The following is a 20,437-nucleotide window of genomic DNA, read 5'->3' as shown; positions in this document are numbered from 1 at the left end:
TAAAAGCTGACAATATTGTATTTACAAGATATTTTCCTTAAAATAACCTTGAGAAGTATGATTTAACCCATTTTATAAAATGGAAAATGAGGTATAGAGGCATGCTCTGACCAGGCAAATATAAGAATTTTAAATAAAAACCTAGTTTCATGAACCTTAGTTTGGAGCTCTTTCTATTAAACCTAACTATAAGTATTATTCCGATTTTTAAAGTTGAAGCCCAGATATATATATATATATATATATATATATATATATATATATATATATATATATATATATATACACATATATACACACACACACACACACACATATAAATGAAATCTTATAGGGATTAGCACTTCATGTATGTCTGGAATCCAGGTTTCAGTTCTCTTTTCACACTAGTGCAAGGTAAGGAAAGATTTAGTAAGCTCATAAAGTGGATTTTAAAAGTCTATTCTCCTAAAAATCTTGAAATCATGTTCATATACTGCATTACATGCACTATGCTTAATGTTGTAATAATGACATAAATAGTGGACATAAAAAAAAAAAACTTCCAGAAGTTATTTTCCACACATAAGTTATTGAGAAGTCATAGTTATAACAGAAAGAATGGTGGGGTCTTTACTCAGGAGAAACCTGACTTCAAATCCTGCTTTTTATACTTACAGCATCAAATCATTTTAAGTCATGTGAGTCACAGTTTCTACTCAACATATGGGAATGTCAATATAAACAATACTTATCTCAAAAAAAACTTTTGTGAAGATCAAATGAGATGGTGTACATAAAGTGCTTCTGAGAGTTATAGTGCTATATAAATATAAGCTATTGGATATTCACATTTTTCCCATTTTTTAAAATTTACTCTTAACTAGTTTCATTTTTTTTTACCTTAACACAAATTTTTCTCCCCTAGACTCTATATTTTTATGCTTTCTATTTCTTGAATGTATTTTCTTCAAAAGATCATATGATCACAAGAATTAAAACTGAAATTGAATCAAGGGACCACTGAGTCTAATATATTTTAAATATACTTTAATGAATTTTTTCTTGTTTTGTCAGTCCATCTAATTAGGACAAAACAGTATATGTGAAACTATTCTGTTCAATTATTAATAATAATGCTGACATTTCTGCATGTATCTTTAGGAATCAAATTTCAGAAACTTTTTGCATGAACCACAAATTTCAAATCATATTGAAAACATTTACTTTTGCATTTCATTGACCTAGGCTTTTATTTTTCATTTTTTAAAATGCATATTCATATATAGAGATTTTATGTTACCTTCACTTCTAAACATGTCCTCTCCTCTAATCTCAGAGAGTTATTCTTTGTAACATATAATAAAAAGAAATGAAGAATAAAAGCAGTTCTGTAAAACTAATCATCAGATTCACTGATACTGAGAGTAATGGATATGCATGTATCTAACTAATGAAGGAAGTGAATGCATTTTCTCCCATCTTCCTCAGGGCCAAATTTGAGCATTATAATTAGATAGCTTTCAGTTTCACATTCACCTAATTTCAATAGCAAGTAATCCCACACATACTTACTGCAGCTAAGTAGCTATATGCACAGTGAATAAAGCACTGGAACTAAAGTCAAGAAGAAATTACTTCAAATCCAACATCAGACATTCATTTACTATGTAATCTTGGGCAAAACCAGCTAACCTGCATCTGCCTCAATTTTCTCACTTGCAAAATGGAAAAAAAATATATATTAGCACAAACCTTCCAGAGTTTCTGAGGAACAAATGAGCTAACAATTGTAAAATATAACATAAATGTTTAAATTCTACATAAATGTTAGTTATTGTTATTATATTTTGTTGTTCTTTTTAAAAATGCTAAGAAAATATCCATAAAAGGTCCTGAGGAGGCTTGTATTAAGATAATAATAGCCTAAATTACATTTTGTATAGTTAAGTGCTTGTCACAGAAACTCAGTAATACCTGATCTTTTTATGTGGTTTCAATGGATGATCAACACATGATACCATAGGTGATGGACAGCCCAACTGGTGATACAGTTCTGTTGATGTGAAAAGGATTAAAAGGCTATTACTTTGAGAAAATATTTCTATATTTTTCAGCTAAATTCTACCCTTTGCCACCAGTGATTGAGACCACTTTGCATTTGCTAAGTGAACAGAACACTAATGGAGTTCCTGACTTTTCTTTCCCAAGGTGAATGGTGATAACTTACACTGGAATATTTCTGCTTATATCCTGAGCTGAAGGCAACGCAGATCTTATTAAGATCAGGAGTGCAAATAGAAAAAAAAAAAGATAATCAAACTCTAGATGAAAAATATATCTCTCTTCCTAATCTCTTAGTTGAGGTTTCTTTGTTGTCATGCGGTAGCAGTTGTAGTAATTTAGTTTTGTTTTATATATATATATATATATATATATATATATATATATATATATATATATATAAAATTTTTTTTTTTTTGCTTTTTTTGCGGGAGGGGAGGTGGGGTTGATATTGGCTTTCTCCCTCTATTCCATAGCACCTCTGCATTTGGCCTGCATGCTAAATTTCATGCATAGAAGCTTACTACTTGAATTTTTTGTGAAAATGTTTAGATATCTTCTTGAATTTTAGATCTGTAATTTTTCTCCAATGACTCTTTCTAGACTGTGCATACCACTTGCAAATTAAATATCTTTTCCTTGTCTATCTCTTCAATAACATCTTTATATCTCAAGCAGGTAAATTTCTTGAGAAACCATTTGTCACTGGGTGAAGGAGTTTTGCTTTAATGTATTGAATAATAACAACAAAAGCAACAAAGACTTTTACAGTGACGTGTTGTAAAGGAAGTCCCATGATATATAGTAAGTCCTATGGTATTATAGTACTGATTTTAAAAAGGTAGTTTAGCATGGAAATGTGCTTTAGAGTGGGAAAGAAAATTTTATGGAATAAGATCATAAGATCGCATGAATGAAATGTAAAGGTATTTGATCCATTGAATTAGTGAAAAATAGTGAAGTATAGTGCAAAAGAATAACTTGCTTGGAGACAGGAAAGACATGAATTTGAATTCTGTTAAATAATTCTTTGTTGTTCAAATTTGAGTGCATACTCTCTTCCTGTCTCTGTGTCTGTCTCTCTGCCTCTTTCTCTCTGTCTCTCTCTCTCTCTTTTTCTCTCTCCATCTCTCTCTTTCTGTCTCCCAACACATATTTAAATATACACAAACAAAAATATACACATATATGAATGTAACATGCTGTTGTCTCCAGAAGCTGCCAATCGCTCTCTGGGAGGAGATCTGCTGTGTCAACTCAAATCTCTCGGACAGATTCTTCTTCCTGTAGAGAACTGTTGTCTCCAGACAGTTGCAGTTAACTCTGAGTCCAGAGAAGTGACTTCCCTTCCTACAGAGAGCCATGTCAAGCCTGATGTAGTGCAAAGACTTCTCCTATCTCTGGAGTGCTGCCCTCTTTTATCCAACCAGAGAATGGGCGTGGGATAATGCAAGGGCTTCTGGGAAGAAGTACTCCAATCAATGAGCTTGCTCCTCTTAGAATTCCTAAGGTGTAAACTCCCTTTAAAGGCCCAAGCCAAAGGTCTGAGCCAGAGAACTGTCAAGTCAACCTGAGTTCTCACCTTGTAATTGTCCAGACAACCTGAATTCTCACCTTGTCACTGTCCAGACAACCTGAATTCTCACCTAGTAATCCTAACATATGTTTGTATGTGTATATGTGTGTATGAAATATATATATATATTCACACCCCAAAAAAATTGAGACTAAGGAGAAAACAAGTTTCCTTCCATTAGTTTTATGATAGCTAATTACAAGAGCAAGAAGTCATAAATAGATGAGTTGAGTTGTATAGGGAAACTGCTGTTCCACTAATGTAAGGTGAAATATAATCCATAATATAAATATGGTTAAAGAACCTAAAATGGAAGGGAGGAGGAAGAAACTCATTTTGAGTTTCTGAAAAATTACTTTAAGTTGGTGCTCCCTTGTTCCAGGTCAGAAACTATTTAGATGTTGGGGAAATCTAATATGCAAGCCTATAGACCTCAACCATTTGAAGAACTGTTTTATCAACATTGCTTTTTTTTTTTTTTTTCCTTCCAAACATAAAAACTGCTATGAATGTCATTATGACACAATTTTATTTATTTCTAGGAATAGTATAAAACTCATTTAAGCCATGATATCGTTGTAACTTCCTTCAAATGAATCACAGGCGTCAGATCCAAAAGTCATATTGATAATGTTGGTTGGGCTTTTTCTGTTATCCATCTAAGGAATTCTGTTGGATTCTGACAGGAAAAGAATGAATATAAGACCATTACTGGTTTTATTAATGACATATTGCTATTTACTATGCCTTCCTCTGTCACTTTAACATGTGGTCTTCCTCTATTAGAATGTAACATCTTTGAATATAAGCTGTTTAGCTTGTTTGGGTATTCATCTTTGTAATGGCTGGTGGACATGAATAATTCCAAAGTTTCTTCCTGGTTACTCTTTTCTTCTCCTCTACCTTTGCAACATGCCTTGTATATGTCCCCATTTCTTCTCTGGTATAACTACCATGCCCAGGAAGGTCCCATCAGGGAGCATTTGGCTGATTTGCTTTTCTTTCCTCAAGACTCTCCCCATTCTAATCCACTTTCCACTTAAGGGGCAAAGTAATATTTTTGAAGTACAGGTACAACCATTAAACCTTCCCCATCCCTACTCCATAATTTCCAGAGACTCCAGGATCCAACATAAATTTCTCTGGCTTTTAAAATCCTATACCAACCTGCTTACTTCATATATTTCCAAACTTCTTATTCATATTCCATATTCATAATCCAGTGACACTGGCCTTCTTGTTTCTCAGAAAGGATATGTCATCTTCAGACTTTGTGCCTTTTACTTTATTATTTCTACCTAATATTATTCCTTTGGATGCCATCATGCCCCAAGTAATTTTATCATCAGGAAACTCATTATTCTGTAAGACATCATCAGTCTTCTTACTCATACTTCATTAGTACACACAGTGCTCTCTGCCCCTTTGGGGGATAGAGCAAAGATTTCCTCTCAAAGTCTTCATTTAAAAAAAATCTCCCAGACTAGTGATTTCTTCATTTCCCACTGAATTTCAATTTTTCTTTGAATTACATCACATTTTCTCACAACTTTTGAATTGTTTGTTTGTTATCTTCCTCCATTGGATTGTAACCTCCTAAAGGTAAGGTATCCCCTATGTCTGAGCACAATGTCTGTAACATTGTAGAAATTATATATATATATATATATATATATATATATATATATATATATATATATATATATATATATATATATTTATATGTGTGTGTGTATGTATGTATATTAACTGGCTGACTAACTTGAATTCTTTCTTTTCTCCTGCACCACCTTGTTTTTCATACTACTTAAAAAGCATACCTTCTATAAGAGGCCTTTCTCAGTCTTTCTCAGGACTAGAGCCTTCTTTAGAAATTATCTCAGATTTTTTTTTTTCCTTTCTATGTTGTTAATTGTTGCTTACATGTTGTTTTACTCATATTGTATGTTCCTTGAGCACACTGATTCTTTTTAAATTTTTTTATCTACAACATTTATCATATTGTTTACTCAAAGTAATATTAATAAATGTAGTTAATTTCTAAGAATTGCTTTGTTAAATATCAAAACTATATCTTTATCCAATGAGCCAGTCATCTATGGATGTAAAATATACAAGCAAAAATGTTTTCATTGACTTTTACAGTGGTTAATGTTTGAACATTTGTCTGAACATAGACATTTAAAAATCTTGAACTTTAACTACTTCTGAAATAATTACTTACTGTTTTGTTTTATATTTTTATAGTATTTAGCAATTTTTCAATTCAATCTGTACAGTATTTCAGCAGTTCCATGGCTCACAGTATTGCAAATACCAAAAGAATTAGATGCTGATGTTACCAGAAATGAATTTTCTGACCTCCTTTTAACTTGATTTATATTTTTTCACCCTTAAAAAGTATTACTGCAAAACAGGAAATATTTTTTCATTCCAAATTATTTTCTTTTCTATGTTCATATTTTTTCAGGATTTATTTTCAGTATTTCAGACCTTTAATCAGAAATTTTGGAAGTCATATACTTTATGAAACTTAAAATAATGAAATCAGCCTTTTTAATTTATAGTGTTACAACATAAATATGTGATCTGAATGCATATGGCTTAGAACTCCTCCTCAGTACCTTCAGCACTCAATGATTCTGGGCTCATATGAAGCCAAACTTATCATTTGTACTTTGCAGATGTGTTTAACCCTTGATTTTATCAGCATTATCAAGTCTTTCTATCTTCAAAATATTGTTCCTACTGTAGAAATGGCCCTCTGAATTTCTCTCAGTTCATTCCACATCAATTGCTACTTCTCCAGATTCCATAAAATTAGCTTTCATCATTTCTTATGACAAAATAATGTCATCATGTTTATATACCACCTTTTTATTGACAGCTATTCCTCATCTTTTCAGTTTAATTTTCTTTAAATCCTCCCTAAAGGATCAATGAATTTATTTTATTCGCAATTATTGTCTTATAGCTATTTTCTTTCCTTCCTCAACTCTCTGCCCACCCAGCCCCAACCTAACTTTGACTATTTCCCTATTGAACTAAGACATTTCTACACTGAACTTGATGTGTGTTTTGTGCATATGTATATGAGTGTGTGTTTTCAACAATCTTATGTTTAGTTCAAGTAAAGAAAAAAATAAAAGTTAATTTGATGCCTGCACCTGTTATCACTTTTTTCCAATTGTGCACATGCTTTTTCATGCACCCTGATTATGAGAAATGCATTTAATTGTATTTTTTCATCCATTATATACCTCTATATTCTTTTTGCTATATCTTTTCTATCTCCCCCTTTATTCCCTCAGAATAAAGCTAATCTATCTCTGATGTCCTCTGTTTTTTCTTAATTTATTTTATATGCTCTTTGAAGATATTAAAATTCTACATATATATATATTTTTTTTCTGGGCACTATTAGAATGTGGCCTTTAATTATTATTATTACATTATTATATACCACACACACACACACACACACACACACACACACACAGATAATATACTATTATAGACAGCCTTCCAAACAGTCAAATGACATTCATTTTCTAGGTTTTGCTTGACATCTGTGTTTGCATTTCAAAATTCTGATTCAGTTCAGGTTTTTAAAATAAGCATATCTTTTTTTCTTTTTGCTGAGGTAGTTGGGATTAAGTGACTTGCCCAGGATCACACAGCTAGGAAGTGTTAAGTGCCTGAGACCAGAATTGATCTTAGGGCCTCCTGCTTTCAAGGCTAGTGCTCTATCCATTGCACCACCTAGCTTCCTCTAAATAAGAACATTTTAAACTCAAAGGATTTTGCAGTGAAGGTCTAACCAACCTTTCTTCCCCCATAGGATTATACTCACCTTTGCAAGATACTTGTCTTGGTTATAAGCTTGTTTCTTTTGCCTTTCATAATATTTTATTCCAAGATCTCCTCTAATATATAGTAGAAGCTGCCATGATTGTATGATCCTGAATGTGAATTCTTGCTAGTTGTATTCATTTATGAATTCTTGTTGTTAATACTCCTCAGTCTTCTGTGTTCCTCTCTGTAGAACTTTGTTATTTGAACTTCCTTTTGAATATTTTCCCTATTTCTTCTCTAATATAGGTGTTCTAGACTCCAAATTCTGATAGTCCTGGGATATTTCCTTTGTTTCAATATATGAATGAACATTTTGTTTTATTGTCTAGAATTGTTCTAAGAATTATCCATGTCCAATGGATCATTGGTGTCAAAAATAATAATTATTATTTTTTTAAATTTCAAAGTGGTTGATTTCCAATTTTTTTTTGTTTTACTAATCTTACACAAATATTATATAACCTTGAAATTCTACTGAAAACATAACTTTTTTTAGATTTATCTTTAAAAGGTGATCAACTTCTAATAAATATGGACAGTTATATATGATTTCTTGGGATCAGTGTCCAGGTTTTTCCTTTTTCATCATATTATATAAGTTGCCCAATGGTCTTTTTATTATTCATCCTCTATCTGTTTCCCAGATTAACAATTATTTTTAATATTCATGTCTTACTCTTAAAAATAACTTTTTTTCTTGATTGTTCTTTTTATTTCATGTAATCATTGATTTATGTTTGGTCTATTCTAATTTTTCAGGGAACATGATACTTGAGTAAAGTTTACTATATATATATATATATATATATATATATGTATAAATGTGTACAGTGTTATACATATATGTACATATTCATATAAGATTCTCTTTCTAATAATTTTTATATTTCATTTTAACTCTATTGCTTTATTTTTTCTAAATATTCTAGGTAGTCCTTGTGGAATATCTTTTTTTTATTTTAGATTTTGCCTTATTTGTCATATAGTTATTATCTCCTAGGGTTAAATTGTAGGTATCTTTACATGTATTCATGTATTATATCTTTTTTTTTATCATGGTGAATATCTTCTTAAGATGTGAAGTAGGGTTTAACTTTTAATGCTACTGTGCTTTTGGGTGAGTGGTCAGCCCAGTTCCTCACTTATAGTTCTTATGGTTTCTATGCTTGTCTTCATCTTCTAAGGTTGCCTCCTCCTACCCCCCTTCCCCTGACTTTTAAGTTTCAGAATATTTTATTGTCATTGTCTAACTGCTAGATACCTTTTAGTCTCTGAGTCTTGAAAGTCTGTCTGTATCTAAGTACTGTCTCACCCCTACTGGACATTGTTGCTCCTCAGCTACTTCTAAGATCACCCACTTTAGATTTCTAATCACCTAGGCCTTCTTGAGGAAACCTCCATGCATACAACCTCCAGATACTGAACTTTACAGGGTATAGATTTTTCTGATCCATCTTTCATTGTTCTAAGAAGCTTTAGTCTTTCTTATTTTCTTGATTTGGCATTAAATTTTTAGTAGGAATCCTTTATTCATAGGCTTCTGGGTATCTTCTTATGGGATTCTAGGAATAAAGTAATTACTATAATTTTCATTGGATTTTTAAATTTTTATCCATTTCTGTGTGATATTTAGAATTTTATAAGAATAGTTAATTACAGTCTATAGTAATAGAGTGAATATATTAGATGGCAGTTAAATGATGCAACAGATTCTTTACTTGAAACTATATTTCCTATTGATCTGTGATTCCTTTCAGATTCTCAGCCCCTCCTGACTGAGGCATATACTCTCCAGAAAAAAAAAAATATTGTCTTTTGTGCATGCCAGGGCCTTTGATTCACAAATCCTGGTCAAAAACATCCCTTTGAATTCCAATAGGAGATCTGGGATTGTCCCAGCCTCCACTGGATCTGAACCAACTTGGACTCTTCTACCCCGCCACTGGTTCTGATCTGCTTGGGTTTCCCAACCCCCACCAAGACAACCAATATAATGAGCTTCCTTCAACTAAGGTCTTTGCAGATGGACGTTGGCAGCTCATTCAGCTGGCCAGGACTTTCTGTCCACTGAGAACTACATTCTTAGTGCAAAACTCCATTTTCCATAGATCAGTCTACTGGAATAATATTCTTTTCCAGTATTATCCTCTCCTTATCCTCACCTATTTCCCTAACCAGACTTTATGCCTCTCTGTCAGAATTTCTAACTTTACTTCCAATTCCTATAATAAACTTCTTTTATCAATCTAGGTTTTCCAGTCTGTAAATTCCTTTACAGAGAACCTCTGCACCTCCAGAAGGGAGTCCCCAAAACACACTATCCTTGCGCTAAATCCCAAGGGGGTACAGGGGAGCCAAAACTCTCCATTTGGTTCCCTGAACCCAGAACCTGCCACTAGACCTTATCATTTAACTCTCTGACCACCAAAAACCCTAATTTCATTTTGATTCCCTAAATCTGAAACTCATCATACTGACCTTGGAATCAAAAGGACCTGACTTCAAATCCTACTTCAGAAGATTACTATCTGTTTGATCCTAGGCAAATCACTTAGTCCTGTTTTCCTCAGTTCCTCATCTGTAAAGTAAGAAGAAAATGGAAAATAACCACAGTCTTTTTGCCAAGAAACCCCAAATGGAGTCACCATAAAGAGTCAGATATACAGCAACAAAAAGATAGATATGTGGGAGGTAGTCTGTCTACTTCCATTAATTAACCTTCAAACCAAGAAAGATTGTCATATCAAATGATATTTTAGCAGATATCTTTTATTATTTTTTAATTTTTTTATTAATTTTATAATTATAACATTTTTGACAGTACATATGCATAGGTAATTTTTTACAACATTATCCCTTGTACTCCCTTCTGTTCCAAATTTTCCCCTCCTTGCCTCCACTCCCTCCCCTAGATGGCAGGCATTCCCATACATATTAAACATGTTATAGTATATCCTAGGTACAATATATATGTGCAGAACCGAATTTTGTTGTTGTGGTTGTTGCAAAGGAAGAATTGTATTCAGAAGGTAAAAATAACCTGGGGAGAAAAACAAAAAATGCTAACAGTTTACAATCATTTCCCAGTGTTTTTTCTCTGGGTGTAGCTGATTCTGTCCATAATTGATCAAGTGGAATTGGATTAGCTCTTCTCTATGTTGAAGATATCCACTTCCATCAGAATACAAAATAATATCTTTTAAATTATATATTTTAGCAAATGCTATCTTAGCAAAATTTAACACAAAGGTTCTAATGTATTGTCAATCCATTGTACTGTTTTAATGATGGGGTAGAGGGACACAGAAGAAGTGAACCCCCAAATATATATCAGGATTATTCTACATAACAAAAGGAAGACTCCCTTAAGGCAGAAAAAGTTCCTAGAGAATGTACTGCAATAAGGCAGACAATTCCTAACGAATCCACCATTGAATAAGTGAGGTATCCCTAAAAAGAGTTAACATAAAAATGCGGTACTAGTAGGTACTTTTATAGGAAGAAAAATAACCTCAGGGGTTGAAATCTACAGTTTGGCCTTCTAATTGGACACAGTAACTGTGGGATAATAATAATTATGTAAATGCAAATAATTCAACAAGGAGTTCAACAAGGGCTTAGTACAATAAAGATTATAAATAATAATAATAATAAAGATGAAAATCCCATTTAGAGATGAAATAACTTGTCAGTGTTCCTTTCTGCTTGCCTCAGGGAGTAAATTGGCTTCCAGATTATTTACAGTAATTCAGGGCCTCTCCTATTAATACTATGACCTACCTATGATATATAAATATATAATATATAGAGAGATATAATACTATGACCCCGATGACCTACCTAGCTACTAAAGATCTGGGATCTTTTCGTTGTAGTTTTATTCACTCTGTCACCTACTACAGCTATAAATAGATACAAAAAACATGTATGTATATAAACACACACTATTTCATCTCAGATTCACAAAAAAACAGATTTGTTACAACTAATATCTATGGGTTGACATTTCCTAAAACTAATTCAGAAGCCCCCACCAATGTTTTTATCATTAAAAGGAAGACACTGAACACAAGAAGTTCAAAATACATGCTTAATATAAAGTATCAACAAAATGCCCCCCTTTAAGCTGAATGAGAATGATCATAAATATACAAAACATCAATGGGAAGAATGAACATATTTAATAAACATAGGGCCAAGAGGTGCTCACACAAGCAAGCACAAAATAGGCACACATGTGTTCAAGGGATATGTGCGGAGGAACAACTTATGTTTCCATTACTTTTGGGTAGCTGATATCTTCTAATAATGCTATTTATCTCCAAATTTTTATATGGACTATTTGAGCCCAACCCGTGGTAGAGCATTCCAAACTCATATTGGTCTGGTTAGCCACTGTCAAACACACTGTAACTTGACTCTAACCTCATGATGTCATTTTGATGCTCTTTGAGAATTAAGGAAAAATGACTTCTTTGTAAGCCTTGCCCTCATTAGTCTTATCATCCCTGACAGATACTATTTTTCAGTCTCTGTTTTTTTTTTTTTTCTATTTTCCCAGGACACTACTCAACTGGTCACTGGGCAATCTTCTGGCTCAGCTAAAGTTTTTGGCTATTTCTTCCTCATGGAAAGAATATGCCTTGCTAAGCACTATCAGCTTAAAGTTCATGAGCTTTTACAATTCTTTCAAGAAAGGGCAGACTTTTGCTTATGCATGAAGAAAAACCATTCATTCCTTATTGCTTATCCTCTCTAATTTCTTTAGAATATTGTCTACTGAGGTGTTTCCTCTGTCTAGCAGGAGATCTTCATCCTCTATTGACAAACCCTTTAGAATATAATGTCTATTTTATGAAAAGTATTTCCCAAATCTTTTAAAGTGTCAAGGCTAGACTATAATCTCCAGATAATGGTTATTTGCTCAATAACTGCCTACTAACTCTGAGCTTTGGAGTTCCCTAGCTCCTGAAATTTAAATGTCTGCTAATTGCCCAAAGCAATAGGTTGGTAAACAGAGTACATAACAATCCAAGCTCAAAGAATGTGGTCATTATCTCTGCTTCCAGCCTTTTCCTTTGTAGATGAAAAGGTAAAGGATGTTTACAGACAAAAATCTGACATAATTTGCTCACATGCAACTATCCAAAAACTTATAATTTTGTAGACTTAAATAGTTTCACAAAGAATTTAAGTGACTAGTCAATATGCATCAGAGGTGGGACTTGAACCTTTACAGTCATGATTTGGAGGCTGTCCCTCCATTGTACTACCCTGCCTCTTCTGTTTAGCTAAATACACTTCTTATATATTGTGTTTTAAAAATTATAAAATATCTTCCTCACAAAAGCCTATTGAGTTAGGTGTCACAATTTTTAGCTATATTCCCTATGTAAAATTGACCTTCAAAGCTCCATAGGTTTATATAGGTTCTATAGGTTTATAGAGCCACAAAATATTGGATAAAATGCTGGATCTGGAGTCAAAGAGATGAGCTCAAATCTGGATTTATATACTTATTGTGTCACTGAGTAAATTCTTTAACCTCTGATTACCTAGGTACCTAAGTACCTAAGTGTAATATGAGATAATAATATTACCTATCTCCTGGACTTATTATGGGGATAAAATGAGATATCTTAAAAGTTCTTAGCAAATTTTGAAATTCTGCATAAATGTTATCTAGCCACAAAGGGAAGTCAAGGAAAAAAAATACTGGGAAATTCAGCCTGTCATCAACTGATAGACAAAATGGACATGATATTCATAGAGATAGGGATGTCAAGGACAAGAGCGGAAAAATATCTGTAGGGGTAAGTGTTGACATTAAGGGGTACAATCAGATTTTGTACCAGGCCACCAAAATGATGGGGTTACCAATCAAGATTTGGGGGAATAAGAATAATACCCCAAAGTATATTGTGGTTATAGGCTGGTATCACAAATCATCTCAAAAGAAATTGTAAGCAGAGACCTCCAAATCAAGGGCAAGGATTTTACTATGCTACTAACTGTTGGTTAAATGCATATTTGTTTTGTTTTGTTTTTTAATAAACAAGCAAAGGGGCTTTGCCAATTAGCAAGAAGGAAGACACATTCCTTAGCAATAACCAGGAGGCAGCCATCATTAAAGAAAAGACAGGATAAATACCAGAATAGTCCTAAAAAGAGTTAGTTAAAATAAAGAATACAACATAGACTTGTTGGTTAAATTCATAGAGATGTTTAACAAGAATTGAGCGGACTTTTTTATTAATTTTAAAATTATAACATTTTGACAGTATATGCATAGGTAATTTTTTTTATACTATTATCCCTTGTACTCCCTTCTGTTCCAAAATTTTCCCCTCCTTCCCTCCACCCCCTTCCCTAGATGGAAGGCATTTCCATACATATTAAATATCTTATAGTATATCCTAGGTACAATATATATGTGCAGAACCGAATTTTGTTGTTGTGGTTGTTGCAAAGGAAGAAATGTATTCAGAAGGTAAAAATAATCTGGGAAGAAAAAAAATGCTCACAGTTTACACTCATTTACCAGTGTTCCTTTTCTGGATATAGCTGATTCTGTCCATCATTGATCAACTGGAACTGGATTAGCTTTTCTCTATGTTGAAGATATCCACTTCCATCAGAATACATCCTCATACAGTATCATTGTTGGAGTATATAATGATCTCCTAGTTCTACTCATTTCACTCAGCATCAGTTGATGTAAGTCTGTCCAAGCCCCTCTGTATTCCTCCTATTGGTCATTTCTTACAGAACAATAATATTCCATAACATTCATATACCATAATCTAGCCAACCATTCTCCAATTGATGGACATCCATTCATTTTCCAGTTTCTAGACCATTAAAAAAAGGGCTGCCACAAACATTTTGGCACATAAAGGTCCCTTTCCCTTCTTTAGTATTTCCTTGGGATATAAAACCAGTAGTGGCACTGCTGGATTAATGGGTATGCACATTTTGATAACTTTTGGTGCATAATTCCAGATTGCTCTCCAGAATGGTTGGATTCTTTCACAACTCCACCAATAATGCATCAGTGTCCCAGTTTCCCCACAGTCCCTCCAACATCCATCATTATTTGTTCCTGTCATCTTAGCTCATCTGAAAGGTGTGAAGTGGTATCTCAGAGTTGTCTTAATATGCATTTCTCTGATCAATAGTGATTTGGAACACTCTTTTCATATGAGTGGAAATAGTTTTAATTTTATCATCTGAAAATTGTCTGATCATATCCTTTGACCATTTATCAATTGGAGAATGGCTTAATTTCTTATAAATTAAAGTCAATTCTCTGTATATTTTGGAGAGGAGGCCTTTATCAGAACCTTTAACTGCAAAAATGTTTTCCCAATTTGTTACTTCCCTTCTAATCATGTTTGCATTAGTTTTGTTTGTGCAAAACCTTTTTAATTTGATGTAATCAAAATTTTCTATTTTGTGATCAATAATGATCTCTAGTTCTCCTTTGGGCACAAATTCCTTCTGCTTCCACAAGTTTGAGAGGTAAACTATCCTATGTTCCTCTAATTTATTTATGATCTCGTTCTTTATGCCTAAATCTTGGACCCATTTTGATCTTATCTTAGTATGTGGTGTTAAATGTAGGCCCATGCATAGTTTCTGCCATACTAATTTCCAGTTTTCCCAGCAGTTTTTGTCAGATAATGAATTCTTATCCCAAAAGTTGTGATCTTGGGGTTTGTCAAACACTAGATTGCTATTTTTATTCATTATCTTGCCCTGTGAACCTAACCTATTCCACAGATCAACTAGTCTATTTCTTAGCCAATACGAAATAGTTTTGGTGACTGTTGCTTTATAATATAGTTCTAGATGAAGTACAGCTAGACCACCTTCATTTATTTATTTATTTATTTATTTATTTATTTATTTGTTTATTTATTTACTTATTTATTTTCATTACTTCCCTTGAAATTATTGACCTTTTGTTGTTCCATATGAATTCTGTTGTTAATTTTTCTAGGTCATTAAAATAGTTTCTTGGGAGTCTGATTGGTATAGCACTAAATAAATAGATTAGTTTAGGGAGTATTGTCATCTTAATTATATTCGCTCGGCCTATCCAAGAGCACTCAATATCTTTTGAATTATTTAAATCTCACTTTATTGTGGCAAGTGTTTAGTAATTTTGCTCATATAATTCCTGACTTTCCTTTGGTAGATATATTCCCAAATATTTTATACTATCGACAGTTATTTTGAAGGGAATATCTCTTTGTATTTCTTGCTCTTGGATTGTGTTGGTAATGTCTAAAAATGCTGAGGATTTATGTGGATTTCTTTTGTATCCTGAAACTTTGCTAAAGTTCTGAATTATTCCTAATAGCTTTTTAGCAGAGTCTTAGGGATTCTCTGAGTATATCATCATGTCATCTGCAAAGACTGATAGTTTGATTTCCTCATTTCCTACTCTAATTACTTGAATGTCTTTCTCGGCTCTTATTGCCAAGGATAGCATTTCTAGTACTATATTGAATAGTAATGGTGATAGTGGGAAACCTTGTTTCACTCCTGATCTTACTGGGAAAGGTTCCAGCTTATCACCATTTCATATGATGTTTACTGACGGTCCTAAATATATACTCCTGATTATTCTAAGGAAGAGTCCATTTATTCCTACACTCTCAAGCGTTTTTAGTAGGAATGGATGTTGGATTTTATCAAATGCTTTTTCTGTATCTATTGAGATGATCATATGGTTTTAAATAATTTGATTATTAATATGGTCAATTATACTAATAGTTTTCCTAATATTAAACCAGCCCTGAATTCTTGGTATAAATCCTACTTGATCATAGTGTATTATCCTGGGGATGATTTTCTGAAGTCTTTTTGCTAATATCTTATTTAAGATTTTAGCATCAATATTCATTAAGGAAAGTGGTCTATAGTTTTCTTTCTCAGTTTTTTATCTACCTGGTTTAGGCATCAGTACCATGTCTGTGTCATAAAAGGAATTTGGTAGTTCTCCTTCAATCCCTATTTTTACAAATAGTTTATAAAAGCATTGGAGTTAGTTGTTCTTTAAATTTTTGGTAGCATTCACATGTAAATCCATCTGGCCCTGGGGATTTTTTCTTAGGGAGTTGGTTAATAGCTTGTTCTATTTCTTTTTCTGAGATGGGACTATTTAGACTACTTACTTCCTCCTCTGTTAATCTGGGCAAGCTATATTTTTGAAGGTATTCTTCCATTTCATTTAAGTTATCGAATTTATTGGCATAAAGTTGAACAAAGTAGCTTGTAACTATTGTTCTGATTTCCTCTTCATTAGTGGTGAGTTCTCCCTTTTCATTTTCAAGACTAACAATTTGCTTTTTCTCTTTCCTTTTTTGAATCAGATTTACTAAGGGTTTGCCTATTTTGTTGGTTTTTTCATAGAACCAACTCTTAGTTTTATTAATTAATTCAATAGTTTTTTTACTTTCAATTTCATTAATCTCACCTTTTATTTTTAAAATTTCAAGTTTCTGGTTTGTCTGGGAGTTTTGAATTTATTCCTTTTCTAATAATTTTAGTTGTAAGGCCAATTTATTGATGGTCTCTTTCTCTATTTTATGCGAGTAGGCCTCTAGAAATATAAAACTTCCCCTTATTACTGCATTGGCTGTATCACACACATTTTGGTATGGTGTCTCATTATTATTATTTTCTTGGGTGAAGTTATTAATTATGTCTATGATTTGCTGTTTTACCCAATCATTCTTTAGTATAAGATTATTTGGTTTCCAATTATTTCTTGGTCTATTTTCCCCTGGCTTTTAATTAAATGTAATTTTCATTGAATTGTGGTCTGAAAAGTATGTATTTACTATTTCTGCCTTACTACATTTGATTTTGAGTATTTTATGTCCTAGTATATGATCAATTTTTGTATAGGTTCCGTGAACTAGTGAGAAGAAAGTATACTCCTTTCTGTCTCCATTTAGCTTTCGGCAAAGAACTATCATATCAAACTTTTCTAGTATTCTTTTTATCTCTTTGACTTCTTTCTTATTTATTTTGCGGTTTGATTTATCTAATTCTGAGAGTGCAAGGTTGAGATCTCCCGCTATTATAGTTTTGCTATCTATTTCCTCTTGCAGCTCTCTTAATTTCTCTTTTAAGAATTTAGATGTTACACCACTTGGTGCATATATGTTTAATACTGATACTGCTTCATTATCTATGCTACCTTTTAGCAGGATATAATGCCCTTCCTTATCTCTTGTAATTAGATCAATTTTCATTTTTGCTTGATCTGAGATGAGGATGGCTACCCCTGCTTTTTTGGCTTCACCTGAAGCTTAGTAGATTCTGATTTTTTTTTTCTGATTATATCACCCTGTTTCAGGTGTGTTTCCTGTAAACAACATATAGTAGGATTCTTATTTTTAATCCAGTCTGCTAACTGCTTCCCCTTTATGAGGCAGTTTGCCCCATTCACATTTGTGGTTAGATTGACTAATTCTATATTGCTTGCCATCCTGTTAACCCCTGCTTATGCTTTTCTCCTTTCATTCCCTCTTACCCCCCTACCTAGTATTAAACTTGTGAACACCACTTGCTTTTCACAGCCCTCCCTTTTTAGTATCCTTCCTCCACCTTAAAGTTCCCCCCCCCATTTTACCCCTTTTCCTCACAATTTCTGTATTCCCTTCCCCTTAGCTTACTCATTCCCTTTAACTTTTCAATGAAGTGGAAGAAGTTTCACCATAAATCAAATATGTCTATTGATACACATTGTGTTCATCTCCCTCCTTTCTTTCTCTCAGATAATAGGTTACCTTTGCCTCTTCATGAGATATAGTAATACCACTTCACCCTTTTTTATAATATAATCTCCTTTCCACCTCTAGTTTCTAAGACAAATTGTACATATGTTCTTTACATATTTTTTTGACAGAAGTATAGTTCTCAAGATTTCTTTTTACCTTTTTAGAAATCTCTTGAGTTCTGTATTTGAAGATCAAACCTTTTATGTAGGTCTGGTTTTTCATCAAAAATAGATGGAATTCATTTATTTCATTAAATGTCCATTTTCTTCCTTGGAAAACGATGCTCATTCTGGCTGGGTAAGTTACTCTTGGCTGCATACCAAGTTCCTTAGCCTTTCGGAATATCATGTTCCAGGCCCTGTGTTCTTTTAATGTGGACGCTGCTAGATCCTGGGTTATCCTTATTGTGGATCCTCCATATCTGAATTGCTTTTTTCTAGCAGCTTCCAATATCTTTTCCTTTGTCTGATGGTTCTTGAACTTGGCCACTATATTTCTTGGTGTTTTGATTTTAGGGTCCCTTTCAGTAGGTGATCGATGAATTTTTTCAATGTCTATTTTACCCTCTGTTTCCAGAATGTCTGGGCAGTTCTCTTTGATAATTTCCTTGAAAATGGTGTCCAAGCTCTTTTTTTCCTCCCATTTTTCAGGGAGTCCAATTATTCTCAAATTGTCTCTCCTGGATCTGTTTTCCAGGTCTGTTGTCTTTATGGTAAGGTACTTGACATTCTTTTCAATTGTTTCATTTCTCTGGTTTTGCTTGACTACTTCTTGTTTTCTCCTTGAGTCATTCATTTCTACTTGTTTGAGTCTAATTTTCAATGATGTATTTTCTTCACTCATTTTTTTAATATCTTTTTGTAATTGTCCAATTGAGTTTTTAAGTGAGTTTTTTTTTCTTCTATGGAATTTTTTTCCCTTACATACATTTTATTTTTTAGAGAGCTGTTTTCTTTTTCCAGCTCACTAATCCTGTTTTCCTTGGAGTTGTTTACCTTTTCTAATTCACTAATTTTATTTCTCAATGATTTGTTTTCTTTATCCACTCTGTCTTTAAATGCTTGGAATGACTTCTCCAGGCTCTCTTGCCAAGCTTCCCTTTCCTTTTCCCATTTCTCTTCTAGCTCTCTTTTAAAAGCCTTTTTGATTTCCTCTATGAGATTTTTTTGTATTGAGGAGCAGCTCATATGCCCCTTAGGGGATTCCTCTGGAGACAATCTGCTTTTAGTGTCCTCAGAATTTGAAGTCTGCTCTTTCTCCATACAGAAGCTGTCAATGTTTAGAGCCCTTTTGAATTTTTTCTTTGTTTTGTCAGAGCAGGACTCAAAGAAAACAAATTGAGAAGAGAAACAATTGGTCTGTTTTTTTGGGGGGATGGGGTTGGTTGGTGTTACTGGGCTTCCTCTATAGATTGGGGGAGACATCAGCGAGGCACTTACAGGACAGAGATAGCTGTGCTGAGTCTGTGATCTGAGGCTCTAAGAACTTGCTGAGTCACTCCAGGTGTGGGTGGGGGTGGCCAGTTCCAGAGAGATGCTAGCTTTCCAGGGTTTTATTCTTCACCTCCCATAATTACACCTTCTCTGCTGCTCCTGGCTTGCTACCAAAATGGAGTATCCTAACTGGGTAAAAGTCTTTTCCAAGAAAGGGAAGAGATTGCACCCCTCACTCCTCTGGTCTGAGCTGTGTGAGCTACCTGCCTAGCTTTTGATGCCTGACCTCAGTCTGTGCCCAGTCTGTTTGTCCCCTCTCCCGAGCAAACACAGACCTTCTCTGGGGAATTTCAAGGATGTCTTCAGTTGGTGATTATTTGTGGGTATCTTTTCCAGTCAAGCATTAACTCCGAGGCTTGTCATGAAGTAAATCCTGAGAGAAAACGTGGAGCTCAAGCAGCTGTCTGCCTGCAGGCTGCCATCTTGTCTGTAACTGCAACTGTAAATCAAAAAAGTACACTTTGATCAACTAAAGAACAAAAGGCCCAGTTGAGGCTGAGAAGATCTGATCACTGCCTTTCACTACTTGCCTTTAGGAGTATTTTAATTCTATCAGTGCTTTGGCTTTCTCTTCTAAATTCACCTGGATACTCAGGACTACCTGTGAGGATTGTGCAAGACATGAGTTGAGTTTTATTCAACTTAAATAAGAGATAGCTATTTTGGGGCCACAA

This window comes from Sminthopsis crassicaudata, chromosome 1 (genome assembly GCF_048593235.1).
Source record: "Sminthopsis crassicaudata isolate SCR6 chromosome 1, ASM4859323v1, whole genome shotgun sequence".
In the NCBI taxonomy this organism is placed as follows: Eukaryota; Metazoa; Chordata; class Mammalia; order Dasyuromorphia; family Dasyuridae; genus Sminthopsis; species Sminthopsis crassicaudata.
Note: the sequence above shows the minus strand (reverse complement) of the source record.